The sequence below is a fragment of the Pelodiscus sinensis genome, chromosome 25 (genome assembly GCF_049634645.1).
Source record: "Pelodiscus sinensis isolate JC-2024 chromosome 25, ASM4963464v1, whole genome shotgun sequence".
NCBI lineage: Eukaryota > Metazoa > Chordata > Testudines > Trionychidae > Pelodiscus > Pelodiscus sinensis.
This window is the reverse complement of record NC_134735.1, coordinates 18,470,049-18,481,693: the sequence shown is the minus strand read 5'-3', so window position 1 is coordinate 18,481,693 and position 11,645 is coordinate 18,470,049. Positions and strand designations below refer to the sequence as shown.

The 11,645-nt window shown below is 52.4% G+C and overlaps 1 long non-coding RNA gene across 1 annotated transcript; it reads right to left on the bottom strand.

The window, feature by feature from the left end:
* Positions 1 to 808: 808 nt before the first annotated feature.
* On the bottom strand, positions 809 to 6,914 carry LOC142819901 (uncharacterized). The gene is made up of 2 exons (XR_012897584.1): positions 6,021 to 6,914; positions 809 to 4,197 (listed from the first exon to the last, which is right to left on the bottom strand). It is a non-coding gene; the product is annotated as an uncharacterized LOC142819901 (long non-coding RNA).
* Between the last annotated feature and the right edge of the window lie 4,731 nt (positions 6,915 to 11,645).

Below are 11,645 nucleotides of genomic sequence, written 5' to 3'. Positions count from 1 at the left end.
ATCCCTGCTCCCCAGGCGCATCCTCAGCAGCCCGCTCTGCTAACCTTCCAGCTCCCCCCCCATGGCCCGGGGAGACCCCTCCCTGTTCCGAATCCCCCTCCCTGTCCAGCACCCCAGACCTGCCCCATTTCTGTGTCCCTCCCTCCTCCAGCATCCCCACCCACCCTCCCCATGTCCACCTCCCCCTCCCCCTCCAGCACTCCTGGCCCCACCCATCCCATTTCCAGCACCCCCACCCGCCGCCATGGCCCAGGCAGACCCCTGTCCACCCCACGTATCCCCTCCCCTCCTCCCGGCCGCCGCGACTCGCTCACCACGATCCTGGCCATCATGGTGTCCTTGCAGCAGCGCGGCGCCAGGGTGTCCTCGCCCCTTTGGAGGGCGGCGAGGCAGGCGGGGGGGACGGCCAGGAGGAACCGCTGCAGGGCGGCTGGGCTCTGCACCCCAGAGAGAGTCTGTGAGCCTGGGGCCTGCCTGCCCCCCACGGACAGCTGCAGGGCTCAGGCCTCCCAGGAGTGGAGGTGGGAGCTGCCGGTTGTCCAAGCACCCACACTCCCCCCCCAACTGCTTCCTCAGGCTTGTGGGGGCCCAGCTGGTGCATGACAAGAGACCTCAGCTTGGGGGGCCCAGGTCATGCAGGAGAAGGGGCCCCAGGGGGATCCCCAGGGACAAGCCCCTCCCGGAGGGGGGGACGTGCTGGGAAGGGGCCGGACAATCTCGGGTCCCCCCCGTGTGGATGTCGGGGACTCGAACCCGGACGGCCTCTGTTCGTTGTCTGACCGCAAAGAGACAGGCAACACCAGCAAGATCCAATCACAAGCTCTTTATTGAATAGTGCGCACTTACAATAGAGAGCGGCCCGTCTCCAAAGTGAACCAGCCCCGATTTCATTTACAGGTAGGCTTATATAGACAGTTCCGTCGCGTCATAGACTATTCGCCCAAGCAACCAACCCCCCTTTATCAGTTAGAAACCTCTAATTCCCATGCATATCTGGCCAACTATACATCATGGCCTTAAGCAATTCATAATGCATCAGCAATTTCTTATCAGCCCAAAAGACAGGTACTGGGCAATAAGGAGACAGTTCGTTATGGCCAAAGGAGAACAGAAACAGGGAGTTTGGAACAAATGGGGAGAGCAGAAACAGGGAGGCTCCTTATCAGTTCTCAAAACAAACTGTTCCTCATCACAGCAGGTACAAAAATGCAGCTTCTTGCTTATCTCATTTTGCAACTTGAGCAAGCGTGTAGGATGCGTCCCTGCTTGAACCTATCTCCAGTTCTACCCAGGGACTACCCAGAAACCTTTGTTACATTTGCTTTAGCATAACTGCACTAGGCCTATTCTTCTAGGGCCTAACAGTCCCCCCTTTGTCCCTAGAGTACCGTGAAGGGACTCTTGGGACACATTGTAACAACTTACTACTTGCAACATCCACAACGAATTAGGACATAGAGAACTACCAAACCACAAATAACAATGACAGCGCTACGAAGTAGGTTATGGAGCCAACCACCGACATTTGGAAACCAGCTAAACAGGTCGCTCCACGAAGAATCCCCTTTCTTTCCTCCATGATCTTTTGCTACTTGCATAAGATGATGCACTCTGTCCTAAGTGGCATTATAAACATCAGGAATATACACACAACATTCTTGTCCAATTAAGGTACATGTTCCTCCTTGAGAGGCTAACAGAATATCTAGTGCTAAGTGATTCTGGAGAACCATCTGCCGGATCTTTCTCTGCTCGATAGCCAGATTAGTTAAAGCATCAGCAGTGATATTAGCCATTATTTCCAAAATTCCTTGAAGCCTCATTACTCCTTCTCCTATTCGATAAAAGGCCCCTCCACAAGCATTGGGAAATGCTGCACAAACACCTGTCCAATCATTCACAGCCCGCCAAGTAAGAGGACGAGATTCTTTAGCATCTGTCTCAGCGTCCCTCATATTTCTAATCTTTCCAGTGGGGAGATGAGGGCGGTAAACAACAGGTGGCTCCAACCAGGCCAAGTAGCAGGATCCACTCCATGAAGGAGGAAGGGTCAAATATGCTTTGTTACCGCACACTCAGTACACTCTAAATAAGGGTTGGTTCCATGGACTCTATCCTACCGGTCCGATGGGTAGGGTTGGACCATTCGGATAAGAGCATAAACAGAGAGACTTGTTGCTAGGTCCAGGAGAGCACTGAGTACAATTTAGAGAGGAGCAGTTATAATGGGTGTGTGTGAAGGAAGGTACGCAGGACAATATATTTACTTTCATTAACCTAGGGATCAGAAAGTCAGCTGTACCATTGATAATTTGGTATTTATCTTCAGTTAGAGTATAAGCAGACCCGACATGGGAAATGTCAAGTGCACTGACTGATTCTGACAAGCATACTAGAATCAGTAGACTACCTTTTTAATAGGCACTAATGTCTGGGTTTTCTTATACATTCAGGAATCCTCTATTTTTAATCTCAGTCTTTTCCTAAGTAATGTTTAGATTTCCTGAGGAATCCTTTTAAGATGGGGTCCATGTCATGTTCATTGCACAAAGGGGAATGGGAACCATAAGCAACCCTCTTTGACTATCCACTGGGACTAGGGAACACACCCACCATGATGTATTATGTAATTCTGGCATTCGAGCTTTCAGCTCATATGCAAGATGAACAAAGGTGTTAGAACTGTTAGTTTCTACAGCCTTTACATCCTATACTACCAAAAGAGAAAGATAACAAATAATAAAAGTAAAAACATAAGAACCCAGGCCAGAAAACGAGGCCTTCCTTCCGGGAAAGGACACCACCAGTCTAAGGTTTCCTCAGTCGAAGTTGAAGCTTCAGGTCGCCCAAAGGGGTAGCAGTCTATTTGTCCTGGGCACAGATGTCGTCTGCTTCTGGTTCACCCGGTTCGTGGTGGGGTGAACGTGCGTGGCTCCCTTGAAGTCCGATGTCGTCTGCTTCTGGGCCTGGATTGACGGTACCAGGCCTGTGCTGATCCCCGTCTACTTCTGGACCTGGGTTTTTGGTACCAGGTCTGCAGTGCTCTTTGTTGGGGCCAACTTGTGTAGGCACTGGAACCGGTTAGCGGTGGGAGGCGTGAATCCAGGCGGACAATTCCTCACACTTTACAGCAGTATGGGAGGTCAGAAGGACTTGGTAGGGACCCTTTCACCTGGGTTCCAGGGCAGTCTTCTACTGGTAAACCTTCACGCAAACCTAATCTTCTGGTTGTAGTTTATGGCACGGCACAGTCAGGACCTCCTGGAAGGCGTCCTTAACCTGAGAATGATAAGACTGTACACACCTCATAAGTTCTTGACAATACTTGACTATGCTTTCTTTAATAAGTGTTGCATCAGCCAGGTCAATTTTTTGGCTGCTTAACAATTTCATAGGTCGGCCACATGCAATTTCATGTGGACTGAGTCCAGTTTTCTAATTAGGAGTCACTCTTATGCTCATTAGGGCAATTGGGAGTGCTTCTACCCATGTTAAGCCAGAGTTCTTACATATTTTTGCAAGTTTGTTCTTTAAAATCCTGTTTCATTTCTCTCCTGCTCCTGCGCTCTCCAGGTGTCATGCGCAGTGCGGTGCTTGTCTGATAGAGTAGTACTTTGCCAGTTTTTAAACAATTTGTCCAGTAAAGTGGGTACTTTTATCACTGGAAATCACAAAATGTATTCCTCATGATGGGATGTAATGATTTAGAAGTTTGTTTTTTTTTTTGCCACTGTGATGGCATCAGCTTTCCTGCAGGGAATAAGCTTTTACCTATCTTAAAAACAAGCAAACAATAACTAACACATATTCAAAAGATTGACATTTAGGCAATTGAATAAAGTCCATTTGTAAATTCAGCCATGGTCCCAAAGGCAGAGGTCTGGTTGCCGGAACTGTCTTTACAGGTTTACCCACATTGTGGGCTTGGCAGACAGGGCAAGCCAGACAATAATCTTTGGCTGCTTGGGAGAATTTGGGAGCAAACTAATTTTGTTTTACCTTTGCCAACGTGTAACAATCCATGGAGCACAGAGGCAAGGTGAAGTAGCAAGACCACTGGGGCAACAATGTGGCCATCAGAGCTGCACCAGTAGTGGTCTGGGTGCAAGGTGCACCCTGCCAGTCTCCACTCCTGCTTTCCCGATTCTGGGGCTTGGTCTTGCAGAAGGGCCAGTTCCGAAAGAGATGGCAAAGGAGCTGGTGATCATAGGAGAGAAGGGAAAAAACAGCAGGTAGAGGAGCAGATTCCTCTACATTCCATACAGTACAAACTGCATAGTCTGATACTAAAACTCCACTAGAATTAGAAAAGCAAAAACCATCTGTGTAAAGCACAAAGTTAAAATTATTTAAGGGATTTAAATTATTCTTTCATTAAAACAACAATATCGTACACACAACAATGTTTGAAATACATATATCACAATTAGGACACACAAGACAAATTTGGATAGAACACAGAACACAAACTTATTATGTCATGACACAGAACCATGTTTTTTTTTTTCTTCAGTTACTTTTCAGCTAATATTAGTGCTTTTTGATAATCTGAAAGACAAAGAAAACATTTCTACCCACACTGGGGTTGTGCATTATATTTTAGAATACTTTCTTTACCAATGTTCTTTGCTAATTTTTGATTAGCCTGCTGTTACCTAATGGTATGCTTTTGTTTTGCACACTAGCTTCAGAGGGTTTGAGTAAATTACTTCATTGTTTAATTATTAAGTTAAAGATGACATGCCTCAGTTTCTTTCTTGTACTGCAGACCAGGCTTTTTTTTTTTTCTCTAATGTGTGAAGCTTCAAATAATTTACTGCCACAGAAACTTTTTCTTAGAACAAGACCCTTGCTAGTTAATATTTTAGCAAGCAAAAAGGTTTTCTTTTCCTGAAAAGACTTATATACAATGTTACAGGCTTACTTATGGGGGACATGCTCCCCCTTTCCAGAACAGACAGGCAGTTTGCAGACACACACAACCTTGGATCTGAAAGCAAGCCAAAAGTGCTATCAACTCAGCTTTGAACAGAAAAACAGTGAAGTTTCTGGGCTTGGATTTCTTTAAAACAATAATTAGTTTTCTTGGAAGACACATTTAACCCTTAGGGTGCAGGTTTTACAAATTTACAATGTATAGATTTTATTCTTTTATGCAGTTAACCAATTAAGTTTCAGTAGAATTCCTTATTTCTATTTAATAAATTTAACAAAGTGTCTATAGCCAAATGTTTAAACTTTATTGTTTCTTTGCCTAGATAATTAAAAGAGGCTGCAAGAAACAAGGAGTCATTTTTAAAGCAGGTTTCCCTTCATATATAACAACAATCGCTTAATTCCTTCTTTCTCTCTCTTCTCCTCTCTTATTGTACACCCGTGTCGCAATGCTAACCACTTTAGGTAAACTTTTCCCTTGCATCCCGTCCGAATTCAGATCTCAGTTAGGCTCAGCGGTGGGCATACCTCTCTAAGCTTGATTCTGGTGATGTGCTCCAGCCTTTTCTTTAACCTTTTGATGCTCATTTTCCGTGAGGAGGGTATTTAACAATTGAATCACATCAGCCCAGGTTGGCAGATGGATAGAGAAAATGGTACGGAATATTCTTTTTACCACCTCCGGGGCATAGGGTGGGGGAAGTTTAACAGATTTTTCTACACACACAGCCTGCAGAGCCTTTTTAAATTCCTTTGGTTTGTAATTATACTATACAATAAATATTCCATTTGTCCGGGTCTAAGATTGACCAGTATGTCCTTTAGGGCATTCATTCTTTCTACGGAAAACATCCCGCAGTCTGGCCAATCATTATCCGGGGACAAATTAGCAGTGAGTGAAGGCCATTGTGTTTGACACAAATCCTTCATTTTAGATTTTGCTTGACCGGCCGTTCCAGAAATGTCCTTCCAATCCCTTAGGATCAGGGTCAACGGGGCGTCCCCCGGGCACTTACTGCCGCCCTGTCCCATCTTTACTAGCCAAAGGATCCTTAACCCAATTTCTCAATACCGAGCGCGCTTACCTCTCCAGGGACTTTAACCCCGAACACTCCAGGGACTTTAACCCCGAACACTTCAGGGACTTTAACCCCGAGGTCCTGGATCCTACACAACGGGTAGGTGATGTTGCTGGATTTCTGCGGGCCTCAGCTGGTTCACAGGACATGCCTTATCGCCGGAGCAGGGATCAGGCCACCTGGCAAGGCTCCTCAAAACCGGAGGATGCGCGCTGCGTTGCTTCGGAGTCCGATCCTCTGCACCGGAGAGTCAGACGGGTCCCATCTGGGGTGCCAAATTTGTCGGGGACTCGAACCCGGACGGCCTCTGTTCGTTGTCTGACCGCAAAGAGACAGGCAACACCAGCAAGATCCAATCACAAGCTCTTTATTGAATAGTGCGCACTTACAATAGAGAGCGGCCCGTCTCCAAAGTGAACCAGCCCCGATTTCATTTACAGGTAGGCTTATATAGACAGTTCCGTCGCGTCATAGACTATTCGCCCAAGCAACCAACCCCCCTTTATCAGTTAGAAACCTCTAATTCCCATGCATATCTGGCCAACTATACATCATGGCCTTAAGCAATTCATAATGCATCAGCAATTTCTTATCAGCCCAAAAGACAGGTACTGGGCAATAAGGAGACAGTTCGTTATGGCCAAAGGAGAACAGAAACAGGGAGTTTGGAACAAATGGGGAGAGCAGAAACAGGGAGGCTCCTTATCAGTTCTCAAAACAAACTGTTCCTCATCACAGCAGGTACAAAAATGCAGCTTCTTGCTTATCTCATTTTGCAACTTGAGCAAGCGTGTAGGATGCGTCCCTGCTTGAACCTATCTCCAGTTCTACCCAGGGACTACCCAGAAACCTTTGTTACATTTGCTTTAGCATAACTGCACTAGGCCTATTCTTCTAGGGCCTAACATGGAGAAGGTTCCTACCGTGTCCCGGGTGTGGAGCTGCTCTTCAATATCATAGATGGCCCCTTCCTCCACCCGGGAGTCCATCCGCTCCTGGCAGAGCTCCGCCGAGGCGCAGGGGGGCTCTGTGCGGGAGGGAAGGGACCAGGGTGACTCCAGCGGCCAGCAGGGGTCACGCGCCCCCATGTCAGGGACCCAGGGCAGCTTGGGCCCCACACGCCCCTCGCAGGGACCCATCCCCCTTCCACCCTCACATCTGCCAACGCCCTCAGCAGAGCCCCCGCCAGGAACAAGAGAGCCAAGCAGCAGCTCCCGCCCCCATCCATTGCCCTGGCTGCGGGGCAGACACTGGGGCTGCCCCCCGTGTACTGGGTGAGCCCCTGGGCCCAGCATGTTCACGGCCCCTCACCTGGGTCTGAGCGGCTGCAGGAGGTGGCCCGGCTGCAGCTGGAGGCCCAGGCGCTGCTGCTCACTGAGCTGGACCCACAGCTGCAGGGGCTGGTGCGGAGAGGCTGGGGGCTCCCGGAGACTGGCAGGTCCCCGGGGGCCGGGCAGGGCGATGCCCCCTGGTGGTAATGGGGGCTGGGCTCCTGGGGCAGGTGTTTCTCTCCACAGAGGAGGCCCCAGAGCCACCCTACCCGGCTGCCCCGCTGGGCTGGGTCCCGCCTTCCCAGCCGCCTCTGGAGCCAGGTCCGGAGGGGCCTGGCCGGTGGGCGAGTCGCCCCGAGCTGGTGGGATTCAGCTTCCCCGCCCGCGGGGACGGAGGAGCTGCTTCCCACCGGCCCTGGGGCCATCTTCAGGGCTTTGCGGAACCACAGCCTGATGTGTTTGGCCATGCTGCAAATGAGGGGAGCAAAGGGGAGCTTGGGGCGCAGCCTGCAGAGCGAAATCCAGGGGTTCCAGCTCCCCAGAGCGACTGCCCCCAGCCCCCAAATGGCCCCTTGCTTATCGGCTCGGTCTTGCACAGGCACTTCTGGCCCTTGACCGAGGGCTGGGCCTGCCTGGAACCCAGCCGGCCCCGGGCGGGATCCAAACCCCTGGGGGCTCTTACCTTCTGCAAAACGCTGTCCGGATGTGGAACTCACAGAGGACAAAGCAACTGTGAGCAGGAGACGCACCAGAGCTAAAGCAACCGGGGGTCTCCAAAGTCCCCTGGGCCCGCCCCCCCCTTTTCTCAGCCTGAGATGTGGGTTCCTCTGTGAGGTCACCACCTCCCCACCTGCCCTTTGCCTGATCTGCTGAGGGCTGCCCAAAGCCCCTGTGAGGTCACTGCCCCCCCCACCTCACCCTGCCAGGCAAATGTCCTGCCTCTGGCCACCCCTCTGGGAAGTTGGAGCCATTCCTAGGGGTCCCCCCCACTCCCTGACTGGGCATCCTGCAGCCAGCAGCTCCAGTAGCCCCATAGGCTGCTCCCTGCCCTACACTGCAGGCTTCTTGCACAAGAACTGTTTCACACCGGAGTTCTTGCGCAAAAGGTCTCGTGCAAGAGCACCTCCACCCTGCCATGTGCTTTTGCACAAGAGTGTCCATGGCATTGTGAACGCTTTCTCGTGCAAGAAAGCTCTGATGACCATTTTAGCCATAAAAGTGTCTTGCTCAAGAAGCCCCTGGTGCCCGTCCACGCTGCCTTCTTGCACAACAGCTCTTGCACAAAAGGGGCTTATTCCTCGTGGGGAGAGGAATAACTCCTGTGCAAGAAGCCCTCTTTTCTGATGCTTTACTGCAAATTTACTTGCACAAGAATTCACGTGCAGTGTAGACGCGCCACAAGTTATTGCACAAGAACAGTTGTTCTTGAGCAAAATGCCTGCAGTGCAGACGTGGCCTTGGTGTCACCCAGCACTGGACTTCCTGGCCAGGAGCAAGAGTTAGAGCCTCCCACTCGCCCCGCTGCCTCTCACGGGCTCCCGTCCGGCCCCAGCCCTGGGCTTTGCCCTAGCGCATCCCAGCAAGGCCTCTGGCCTGCACTAGACCCATTGACATGTGGAGAATCCACCACTGCCCTGGGGCGCTTTGGTCTATGGGACTCGGACTCACAGCTGAGCATGGAGCCTGATTTTAGTTCGAACCAGCGGGGTAGTGTAGACATACCCCCTGAGACTCACTGGTGCTGGCTCACCCCCTGTCCTGCTCGTGGCTCCGTTGTCCTCCTCCCCACAGCCCCCCCCCAGCTCTAAATGCTGCTCACATCAGTTCCCCTTCCCCGTGGCCAGGCCCTGCAGGGCTCTGGGGGCTGGTTTGCTGCCCTCAGCCCTGCAGTAGCCTGCTCCCCAGTTTGCAGCCCCTCCCATCATGCGTGGGGTCTCCTGGTACCGGAGGGAGGACGGGGGCAGACCAGGAAGGTTAATTTGATGTTGCAGCGGCAGGAAGAGGAGGGGTGGCGCAGAGGAGCTGTCAGTACATTATCCCAATACGCCATCCCAGTGCAGGCGTCGCACTCAGCTCTACCTGCAGAGGAGTCTCTATCTGCGCTGAGCAGAAAGGGGGTCTAGGACACACACACAAGTAGCCCCAGAACCACGCAGGAGCAGAGTCGTTCTGCGAAAGGGAGAGGTTTATTGGGTCTGCGAGGGCGGCCGTAGGGGGGTGTCGTGTGTGTGCCACTCATCTCCGTCTGGGCAGCGGCACCGGTCGGGCTCAGAACTGGGCACAGGACCCGACCACGGCACCATCGATCTCCAGTGTATCGATCTGCTGGAAGCCGCGGCAGAGCTGAATTGCAGAACGGCTGCCCATTGGCAAAGACCTTGAAATGCTGGTTCCTGCAGCCGATGGAGAGGAACCCACTCCTCCTGGGGGGAGGAGCAGCCAAGAGAGGGACCCACTCAGACCGGTCTGGCAGCGTGACGTAGTGGAACCAGCGCTGCCTAGGTAGGCTTTTACCTCCCCCCAGTCTGCTTCTGAGACCGAGTTTCCCCCTCTGCCCCATGGGCTAACAACAAGGCACTTTACAAACATTCTCTGTGTCATCGGCATTGTATGAAGGGGGAAACTGAGGCATGGAGCGGCATCTGATTTATATAGCTCAACCCAGTCCCCACCCCTCTCGGTCTGCAGGAAAAGAAGCCAAGTGCTCTTGTTCCCACCAGTCCCACAGGACTCCTCATCGCTTTTGTTCCCACCAGTCCTCCATTCCCCTGCTTCCACCTGATGTCAAATACACAAAGCTCACGACTTCTTCTTTCCTGCACTTAAGCCAAGCAGATCAGGATGGGGAGGAGACATGAGGGAGCCCCCAGGCTCTTGCTCTTTCTCACACATACACACACATATATTACTTTAGAAAATGCCAGGTGTGAGCTAGAGGAGAATCTCCATTAACTGTTAGCACTATAGGGCATATGATACATACATAAAGCATTTACAGTCCATCCAGCAGAGGGCAACAATACACCCCGCACACATGTAGCTCCCCCTCCTTTTCCAAATGCCCCAAGATTTAAACTACTGGAGACTACCCATTAGCTGCTAGTTGTATAGGAACTATGGGTATGTCTACACTACAAAGTTAATTCGAACTAACAGCCGTTAGTTGGAAGTAACTTTCATAGGTGCTACACATACAAACCGCTAGTTTGGACTTAATTCGAACTAGGTAAACTTCATTCTACCAGGAGTAACGCCAAATTCGAATTCAGTAGTTGGAATTAAGGGCTGTGTAGCCACTTAATTCGAAGTAGCTGGAGCCCAGCCCTCCCCAGGTTCCCCTGGTGGCTGCTCTGGGCCAAAGCAGGAAAACTCCTCTCCTCTCCCCAGCCCTGGGGCCCTTAAAGGGGTAGACTCTGGCCAGACGGCACTTGCCAGAGCCAGCCCTGCCAGCAGTCTCTGCCCCGAACCAGGGGCTGCAGGATGAGCCAGGCAGCCAGTGCCAGCCAGCCGTCCCCCCGCCCAGTCCCCCAGCACCCAGGGGCCAGCCAGGGGCCGTAGATGGCGCGCACCCTCCTGGTCTAGTGTGGAGGTCATGGACCTCATTGAGGTTTGGGGGCAGGCCCCCAGCGTCCATGATCTCTGTACTAGGAGGAGGAACGTGGCCGTCTACGGGCGCATAGCGGCCGCCATGGCCCGAAAGGGACACAGGCCACCCAGGAGCAGGTGCACCTGAAAGTAAAACAGCTGCGGCAGGCGTACGCCATGGCCACCAGGGGCGGCGCCGCAGCAGGGGCTGCCACCTGCCCCTACTTCCCTGCCCTCGACCGACTCTTGGGGGGCGGGGCGGTCCGTGCCAGCCCGGGAGGCAGCGAGCCGGGACTGGAGGGCCCTGACCTGGGCACACCGGAGGGGCCACCACAAGGAGTTCCAGCACTGGAGTCGGCAGGGTCATCCAGGGAGACCGTACCGGGGAAGTAGTTCCAATTAAGTAGTTCGGGGGAGGAGGCGGGAGGGAGACCAGGGACCGCGCACGTGGGCCATGCCTCCCACGGATCACACAGACACCTGTGCACGTGCAAGCACATGCCATGCCACGCTCCAGCTGCGTGACACCCAGGGGCCGTGGCCCAATAGGCACATGCATGTCTGAAGAGACCTGACATGCTCCTGACCCTGGGGCGGGACCCAGCAGGATGCTTTCCCTCCACACGTCTCCTCTACATGGAGGCAGGGGACATCTCCCCCCCCCGCCCGCCCGCCCACCGCCCCGGCCACACTATACATGGCACAGGGACATGGGTGCAGTCTTGGGGCAGCTCCCCGTCCCGGGGAGAGCCAGACATCCTGACCATGGCCTCTG